The following is a 10,393-nucleotide window of genomic DNA, read 5'->3' as shown; positions in this document are numbered from 1 at the left end:
TGTGGAAACTACTCAGTGAGGGCACTTTAAGAAAAGCAGAGAACACTGGCTGTTTGGCGACAGGCTGTCTCAGGTTTGGGCTCTCAAATCCCATGAAAGTATTCTAGTGGCTAGTTTAAAGAAATACCAAGATGATTCTTTGAAAAGGCACAAGGTTATTCATCAAAGATGTATCCAAGTTACTGCCACATTATTGGAAATAAAGGCTAAAAAGTACAACATTCTACATGGACTCTGAGCAGCAGCACATAGCTGCAGGACCTCTTCTGAAGTGGCCCGAACCAAGCCTGTCACTGTCCACTCAATTTCTCTTCATGGTGCCCTCAGCTGTTACAGAGCCATGGGGTTTTCTTGACAATAACCTTTATGGAAGCAATTATCAGGATTTTATAAAACTGGCTATCTTGAAAAATTAACATTTTTAGTGAATATTTTTTCCATCACAACTTCTTTTGTGCAATAATTTTAATGCCTATATCATCATTTTTCTGTAGGTTTTTCTCATGATTTATACTTATGTTTGCTAACAGTCCAATTTTGTAAGAATATTCTTCCACAGTGTGTTTATATGGGTTCTAATTACCAGTGTTAGTAGTTGAGGGCAAACCATTTGAAATAGATTTCAAAAGAAATTGAAAGTGCCAAGAAGAACTTAACTAGCAAATAGGCCAAGATTCAGATTTAACAACATATGACCTAAAAGTATGTCTCTTGTGTTATCTGTACTTGGGGTAAAATATGTCACTTAGGGCCATCTCATCCTTCAGGGAAGTGGATGTGTTGTCCATGCCAAGGCCAAAGCTGGATGTTTGAATGAATGTTTGTACTGGAGTGTCATTTCAGCTGTCATTTTGTCTTTTGAGTTTTTACCCTTTCCTCGTCATCAAGGATGCTTGTTTAATATGAAGATTCCTGGAATGTATCCCTTGAGTCTGACTCTTTGACCATAGGCCACAGAGCAATTTTGATTAAAAAAACCACACACACACACACACAAAACAAAAACAACAACCAACAACACAACAAAATAAGTTCCAAATTACTCCTGTTGCCCTCAGTTATCAAGTACCCACATATGACAAATGATAAAATTAAGACCCAAGAGAAGAAATGGTAACACTTCATCTGTGGTCAGCCTCCTCAAAGGACTGTTAACCAGTGGGACACATGGGCATTGCTTGGACTTGAGACGCTTGTCTGTCAAGATAGCATAGTCATTTCAATACCAGTCATCTTGAGGTATCCTATGTATTGAATACATGCCCTCTGAGCATCTTAGAAAATGAAATGGTTGAAATAGGAGGGGTCTTGAACATTTCTATTTCCTAATAATGATTAAAATGTCATTGCCTGGATGTGAGTGAAGCATGAGCACAGTATTCATTGAACTTGCAATAAATTGAGTTAAGAGACATTCTATTGTGATGGGAAATATAAAAAATCCATTGCAAGTAATTTCTTAAAAGAATAAGGCTAATTTGGCATTCATCATACCCATTCCAGGTAGGAGGGATGGAATCCCTTTCTAGTCTGTGAACCTTTGATTTAGGTAGAGCTCTGACTTGCACCAATCCAAATACGATGCTTCATGGGATTAAATTTATGACGTGAAAATGTATGTGCACACCCCATCACTTTGTGATCTCTGTGACCCATAGTGCTTTATAGTATATTTAGAAGCAAATTAAGGATTTTATAAAATATTTTTTAAAGTACTCCTTGCCCTCTTTTTAAACATTTATGGCATCTGCATTTGTCTTGTAAAATGTTATGGAAAGTGCTCATCACTGAACTAGGACTAGGTTGCATAAATATTTACTTGTAGATATGAATGTGTTTCTTGACGTTCTGCACATGCCGGAGTTTCCTTCACTGTACTTTCAAAGCCAGGTCTATCAGCGGCAAAGCAGAAGATAGAAGGAACAGTGAGCCAGGACAGATGTATTCCTGCTACTGAAGGCAAGAGTGGTATGTTAGAATATTAGTTCTATTTTTTTTTAATGAATAGTTAGGGTAACTTTATTTCTCCCCCCCTCCCCAGTGTTTGTGTGTATGATCAATGACTTATTCATAGCAAATATAGTTCTATTCTTAAGATCAAACAAATCGTTGATTTGGACACTATTTTCTATTGTCATCTTAAATAATAATCAGGTTCCTTGCTTAGTGTCTCTTGTGATGGTTTTGATAGTTTATGTCTGGAAAACTATAATATTTTTAAGGGAGAGAATGGTTACACAGACAATTGGTTGGTTTCTTATAGATAAAGAAGGTTTCCCCAGAAATGCAACTGGGGATTCCTTGGCCCTTTCAGAATATTTGGGGGTTTTGGCATTAAAAAGTATTATTGTGCTGCTTCTGCCTCTACTATTGTGAACAACACTTCAATAAACGGATGTGCATCCATCTATTTGTGTGATAGCTCTGATTTCTTTGGGGTATATTCCAAGTAATGAGACAGCTAGATCAAATGGTATTTCCATCTTCAGCTTTTTGAGTACGTACTAGGCTGCTTTCCTTAGTGGTTGTGACATTTCACATTCCCAGCAGCAGTGTGTGAGAGTTCCAGTTCCTCCACATCCTCACCAGCATATTTTTTATTGTCCTGTTGAACTTTGCTAGTATCCATCAATAAATGGATAGAGAAGCTATGATATAGCCACAAAAATGGAATGTTATGCAGCACTGAAAAAGAACGAACTAATAAAACACAACAAAGCATGCATGAATCTATAAGATGTTATGCTGAATGAAATGTGTCAATGACTAACGGACTAATACTGCATAAGACTACTGTTATAATTATAGGATGGCTATAGGGGCATTCAGAGAGCAGGAACAGAATGGATAGATAGTGAACACAGCATTGAAATAGGTGAGGGGAAGGACAATCCGATAGGAGTGGACAATCAGACATTCTGTGTATGACAATTACAATTAAAAATTTAAAACAGGACAAGCATTTTACAGTGAATTGGAGGTGAGCGAGGGAGGAAAGGATGTACGAATGAATGAATTAAAACCATTCTCTTTGTAAACTTTCACTAAAATCACAATAAAAAAATAAAGCTCAACACAAAAGAAAAAATACTAATGTATTTTAATTCAACATGTACTAAGGGGTGCTAGGAAAGGAAAGGTTGAGTTATGATGATTATACCTGTATTTTGTCTGCAGTTTTAGTAGCAGCTCCACCTTATGTGGCAAGATGTTGAACCTACAACCATGAACCAGACATAAGGAAAGAGGTAGACTTTGCAGTCATTTGACAAAATTATATTGAGATCTGTGTGGCTGTGACCTGTCATTGAGTAAGGTCCCAACCCATAGCCACTTCAGGCACAATGCTACAAAATACTACCAGGGCCAATGCCTTATGTCTACTTGGTGCAGATTGGACTATAACCAGCCATTAAGTTTTAATAGCTGGTTTTCAAAATTAGATTTCCAAGGCTTTCTGTGGCCAGTTTAACCTAGAAATGCCACTGTAACCCATTCGGAGTCACAGCAACACGCAAACCCCCCCCCCCAAAAGGAATGATGACTACACATCAGGTAAATGGGCAAGGGATGGGACTCAGGTCACCCACAGGAAAGACGGGAATTCTATTATAAAATCTACACGGAGAGCTAAATACACAATGACTGGGCCACATCATACAACATACCCATAAGAATTCAGGGTGCTTGAAGTAGGAGGAGCTAAGTTCTACCTGAGGTGTCCAGATGAATGAGGAGGCAGATACTCTTGTCTAGCTTAAAACATTTACTTGCTTCAACTTGTACTTGATATTTTGGTGATGGACGAATGAGGCTGGGCATTCAACAGTATAGTGACTTGAGAGGGTGTGACATGTGAGAAAATCAGAGGAATTTAGTACTAATGTGCTTCAGATATAAGGAGCATGGGGTTACTGCTGGGCTAAAAGGTCTGAAAGGTGTGTGGGGGCCAGGGCTTAAAGGATTTTGTGTCTGAGGTTAGAGTGTATATTTCAGTTTTTTGCAGGGGGAAATCATAGAACATCTTTGAATGGGACAAGGACAGGATCCAATTTCTGTTTTAGAAAGAAGCCTTTGAAGTTGGCAGTGTCCACACTTCATCTCAAACTCCTGGAAAGTGGAGAGAGAAGTCTGCGGTCTGTAACTCTCCTCTTTTCTTACTATGTGGTTCCATTAACTTGTCATCACGGGGCAGTCAGAGCTACCTGGACTCTGGTATTGTTTGAATATCCACAGATAGGATGAAGAGAGCAAACAATGAAGAATAGAAAACTGAGGTAATCAATGGAATTATGAGCTTGATTTTCACTAGAGTCAAATGTCCAGAAGCATTATCATGTCTCAAGTGTTTGATAATACTTATGATGCATACAGGAATCCTGTAAGGTATACGATCTGATGCTAGGTATATCAGACTAGGCCTTTTATTTGTGTAAAAGAAAGAAAACTCAAACTCATTGCTGTCCAGTAGAGCCTGACTCAGTCAGACTCCTTTGGGTTTCCTTTCAAACAACCAGAGATGTGTGACCTGTGAGTTAACAACACAACTCACTATGGATGAAGCCACCAGAACTCTTAGCTTATAAAACAAGAGACAAACCAATTGCTGTTGATTCCAACTCATTATGACCCACCATTGAGTTTCCTAGACTAAATCTTCATGAGAGGAAACTTCTAACCATTTGTCCAGTGCAACAGCTGGTGAATTTGAATGGCTAAACTTCCAATTAATAATGTATACAACCAGAACTCCCTTTTTAGCATATGAGCCATGGAAAACAGGAGGGCTTGTTGCCTTAAATGCGTAAGTAATTTATTGGAGATGATCTAGCTACTATGTTAATATGTCCCTGTAGATCCAGAATAAATCAAACATCTGTAGAAGGCATATATTCATCATACAGAATGTTTTATTCTAATTCCCTAATGGGTTTTGTATAGAAAAAGGAGCTCCTTAAAGAAAGACAAAAAATCTGTCAGTTAAATAAAGCTCAAGCTTCCTAGCTTTGAAGAGCCTAACCTTTTAATATACTAACTCCTTCAAAATAAATTGCCTTTGAATTAGAAATGACTCTTACTTAACCCTCCAGTAAGTTTTCAGAGGCTATAAACCTCGTAAGAGGAGATGATTGCCTATGTTTCTCCTAAGGAGTAGCTAATGGATTTGAACTGAGGAAGAGGTGCTGTCTTTGAGTTAACACAGCAATTCCCTATGGACTATACCTTCAGGGGTCTCTGGATACACTGAAGTACAGTATGACTATCCAGAAGGAAGTTAAGATCTGACCTAATTTCTCAAATGTTTATTTGTGCAAATTACAGTCAGTGTATTTTGTAAAACTGTTATTTCTTAGAGGGAGCTCTGGTGGCCTAGTGGCAAGGAGCTGCGCTGCAATCCTGAAGGCGCATAGTTCGAATCCACCAACTGCTCTGTGGGAGTAAGATGTGCAGTCTCCTCCCCTGCAATTAACTGCCCCTGAAAACCCTCCAATTTGATGGTACACAAACCAATAAGTGCTTCCTAGAATGCTCTTTGGCTAAGCCACTCTTAATACTTTTTTAAGAGACCTTCCTAATCGAGTCAAATTCTTCCCATCAAATGTTGAGCCTACTCAAGTCCCTAAACTGCCAGTGATAAGGAGTGAAAAACAAGTCATTTAAAATTAAAATATGTCTCCCACTAATTATTTGGCATCCTGTTTCTGAAAAAAAAATGCATTCCTCCTGGTCTAACTGGTCAGTTTCACAAAGACACAGCCCTAGGCTCTGGTGGGCAGCAAGGCATCTATTCAGAAAGTGCCAGCAAAATGCACCTCTTCTTGACCTTGGACCATTAAAGTCACAAAGCCATTAAAGCAGGGACCAGGGCATTCTGAAGAGCTGTGACTAGGCATAATGTGCCTTTCGAGGGTGACCACTCATTTGTCCATATAATTAGCACTCAGCACCTTTGACTGCCCTATACATCTTAAAAAAAAAATAAAAATTAAGCAAGTAGAGGCCTTCAGTGCTTGGATTATAGAACTCAGGTGAAAACTGAGGCCTGCTCTTATATTTATGAAGGTTTCCCCTTTCCAGTACATCTTGCCCATTTCCTCAGCTGTGTTCTCTGTAATGCCTGCCACAAAGAACCTCATAAATTTAGTATTTGCAGCTATAAGTTTGTCATTCTTTTCTTGAAATAAGATCAGGGCTCTATTATAAAACAGCAGAAGGCTGAATGTGAGAGCAGCCAACATATTGTTGACTGATTCATCTGGGGCATTTAGTTTTTCAAAATGGAAAAACAAAATAGGGTCTAAAAAGCAAACACAGTAAATTAAAGGAATGTTATTCTATGCATCGAACAGCTGTTTTAATACTTGCTCCATGGGGTCATATGACTGACCTGCTTCTTTTAGAATAAAATATGTCTTCCTTTAAGGTTATTATTAAAGACACATGGAGACATTTACTTTGGTCTTCCTGTCAGCATTTCCCCACTTAAAAAAAAAGTGTATTTGGTTTAGATCCATTATTTGAATGGAAATGATAGTGAGTTTGTCCATGTAATTATAATTAATGTTTAACTAAGTGGGCCTTGCCATTGTTGGCCCAAGGCAAGGCATGAGTTATAAAAAATTGCATTGGGATAGCTGTTTTCTTTTAAGTACACAGCTCTCTTTTGCAAACTAGAAAAATGAATTAACAGGAAGTGAAAGATTTAGTGTCGACATGAGCTGGGTCACAGTTATTCACCAAGAGGAGAAAACTCCACGATGACCCTCTCTGCTGGTTGGGGCCTCATTGTTCCACACCTTCAACAAACACGGAAATATTTAGGTTAGTACCTGAGCTGAGCACTGCAGAGGTAAAAGAGGAAAGTGATCCCATAGTAGCAGAATTAAAATTTCTATTCGTTTTAAACTCTGGACCAAATATCATCTAAACTTAACAAGTCCCAGAAAGACTAAGTGGTGATACAAAAGTCCACACTTTGTGGTCCTTCTTCAGAGTTCTCTACATATAATACCTCTTTCATTGTCATTGTTTGGTACCCAGAATTGAGCAAGTGTTATCAAGTGACCATTTAAAACAGGGTAAAATATTGAGCTAGTTGCCCCTTCTAGCCCATATCCTATGCCCTGATGATTGTGAATTACTCAGCCAACCTTCTCTCTATGAACTCTGTAAGGCAAAGGCCAATTCTATTTCAGAAATGTGCAAATGCATAAGAAATACTTGTTGGATATATTAATGGTAAACTCAGTGACTGATCTCTTCATATTCTAATTAAGGGCAGGAATTCCTTCTAAGGGATGAGTCCCTTCTATGTGTTATTTACCTTAGAGAAGAGTCCGTTGTTTGGCTGAAAGTTAAGACATGGGAGGGAGTTTGGTTCTAGGTTCATTGAGGAAGGTTCATTGTTTCTGGGGTTTCACCAATCTCTATCAGACCACTAAACCTGGCAATTTTTATGTCTTTGAGTTTTGTTCCATGTTTCCTCCACTCTGTGAAAGACCTACTATGATTCCTTTTACAACAGTATGCAGTGGTAGCTGGGTACCATGTAGTTCTTCTGGACCTGGAAGTTGAGATTTGCATGATTCATAGTCCTCTGAGCAAATGATTTCTACATGTCTTTGTTTTTCTTCATTCTTCTGAGCAGGGAGGAGCCAATAGTTGCATCTTAGATGTTTTCTTCTTGTTGCTCTGTGTGATCAGATCAGAACTGACTATTCATAAGTTACTTTGTTGCTTCGCACCAAAGTGAGGTATAAAAACATTGACTTTGTGGGCTATGTTATGCTAATTGCCTTGATGCCTTTTTCTTGTTGAAGTGTTAGGACTTTCCATAAATTTTAGAAATTAGTCCATTGCTCAAGATTTTATTGCTTCCCCCCCCTTTATAAGTATCTTTTCATATGCATAAGGATTAAAGTAGCCAAAGACAAATCCACCAGTTACTGCATGTGCAGTTCAAATCCACCAGTTACTGTATGTGAGTACAATGGGCATTTACCTCCCATGCAATCTACTGCCTCTAAAATGACATTGGAGGTCAGCTATGAGTTGGTTCAGATTCAACAGCACACAACAACAACAATGGATTAATATGGACTACAACTCAACGTCAAGTAAACAAAAATCCTTACCACTAGGCCAATATGCAACATCATGATAGATGGGGGAAAAATTGAACTTGTCAACTATTTCTTCTTGCTTATATCCACAATCAACACCCTTGATACCAGCAGTAATGAACTCAACAGATGTGTTTCATTGGATAAATCTACTATCAAAGACGTCTCCAAAGTACTAAAGTGCAAAAATAACAGTTCAAAGACTAAGGTGTCTCTGACTCAAGCAAAGATCTTTTCAATTAATTGCACATCTGAACGTTGGACAGTGAATGACAGGAGAATTGATGTCTTTGAGTTGTGGTGTTGGGGAAGAAAGACTGTTGAATATCCCATAGACAGCCAAAAGAACAAACAAATATATCTTAGAAAAGGTGCAGCCAGGGTGCTCCATAGAAGCAAGAAGTTGAAATGCTGTCTCATGTACTTTGTGCATGTTTTTTTTTTGGGGGTGAGGGGGTGGTCCTTGGAACAAAACATTGTACTTGAAAAGGTGAAGGGTCATTGTACAAGAGGAAGACCCTCATAAAGATGCATTGTTACAGTGACTGTCATAATGGACTCAAGGGTGTCAGATTGGATGATGGTGGCACAGGATAGGGGAGGTCTCAGATCCATTGTTTATAGGGTTGCTGCAAGTTGTAATCAACTAGACAGCACATGTCACCTAGTTTATCCTCTTGGAGTCCCTAAATGTGCCCTAACTTTTACTTTAATGGCCTTTGTAGGTTTAAGTTTCACAAATAGTTTTTTATCCATGTAGAGTTAGTTTTTTTATGTGGTATGAAGTATGATTTTTTATTCCGTTTTCTGCAAATTATCAGTTTTGCTAGCCACATTTATTAAAGAGGCTGTCTTCTCCCCCCCTTTCCTAATGGATTTCATTTCTTTGTCAAAAATCAGCTTTCTGTAGGTAGATGAATTTATTTCTGAACTTTCAGTTCTTTTCCATTGGAATGTATGTCTCTCACTGTAGCAGTTTTAAGTTGTTTTCACTAGTAGAGTAGGTGTTGAGACAATGAAAGGGAAGGCCTTTTTACTTCATTTTTCTTCTTCAGTAGTGATTAGCTCTTCTAGTTCTCTATATTTCACATATAAAGCTGATGATTATTATTTCTCTTCTTCTAAAATTGTAATGGTATCTTGTCCAGGATTGCCTTTTATGTACAGATTAGATTTAGGCATTTTGACATTTTCATAGTATTAAGTCTGAGATTTTTTTTTTATGTTGATCTTGTACATTGCCATTTCACTGAATTATTGACCTAAATGCAGTAATTTTCTTGCTGAATTGTTGAGATTTTCCCTCTATAAGATTGTATCATTTAGAAGTAGAGATAGTTGTACATCCCTTTTTCCAATTTGGATGCCATTTATTTTTGGTTTTGGGTTTAGTTTCTTTAAATTTTTTAGTTGTTGGTTTTCTGTTTTGTTTTTGTTTCCTTTTGGGAACAGAGAGAAAGAATCAGTAGTTGGAAAACATGGACTTGGTGAGAGAAATGCAGTTGGAGATAGAATGATTGAATTTTGCACAATCAATGACCTATTCATTGCAAATACGTTTTATAAGAAACATAAATACAGGTTATACACATGGATTTCACCTGATGGTATGCATAGGAATCAGATCGATTACATCTGTGGAAAAAAGCTCTGGAGAAGCTCAATATCAGCTGTGAAAACTAGGCCAGGAGCTGATTGTGGAACAGATCACAAACTACTCATATGCAAGTTCAAGCTGAAACTGAGGAAAATTAAACCCAATGCACAAGAGCTAAAATATGACTTTGAGTCTATCCCACCTGAATTTCAAAACTATCTCAGGAATAGGTATGAGGCCTTGAACACTAATGAGGGAAGACCTGATGAGTTGTGGGAGGATGTAAAATGTATCTTCCAGGAAGACTGCAAATGGTAATTACAAAGACAGAAGAGGAAGAAAAGACCAAAATGGATGTCAGAAAAAACTCTGAAGATTGCACTGGAGCGTAGAGAAGCCAAAGAACAAGGAAGAATTCAAGATACTAAAGAGCTGAACAGAAGATTCCAACGGGCAGCACGGGATGACAAAGCAAAATGTTACAATGAAATATGCAAGGAGCTGGAGTCAGAAAATCAAAAGGGCCAAACTCGCTCAGCATTTCTTAAGCTCAAGGAACTGAAGAACAAATTCAGACCTCGAGTTGCTATAATCAAGGATGCTTTAGGCAGAATATTAAATAATCCAGGAAGTATTAAAAGAAGATAGAAAGAATATACTGAGTCACTGTATC

The sequence above is a fragment of the Elephantulus edwardii genome, unplaced genomic scaffold (genome assembly GCF_000299155.1).
Source record: "Elephantulus edwardii isolate Elephantulus edwardi_28Jun2011 unplaced genomic scaffold, EleEdw1.0 scaffold00058, whole genome shotgun sequence".
In the NCBI taxonomy this organism is placed as follows: domain Eukaryota; kingdom Metazoa; phylum Chordata; class Mammalia; order Macroscelidea; family Macroscelididae; genus Elephantulus; species Elephantulus edwardii.
The sequence above is the reverse complement of the archived record's forward strand: the minus strand, read 5'-3'. Positions refer to the sequence as shown.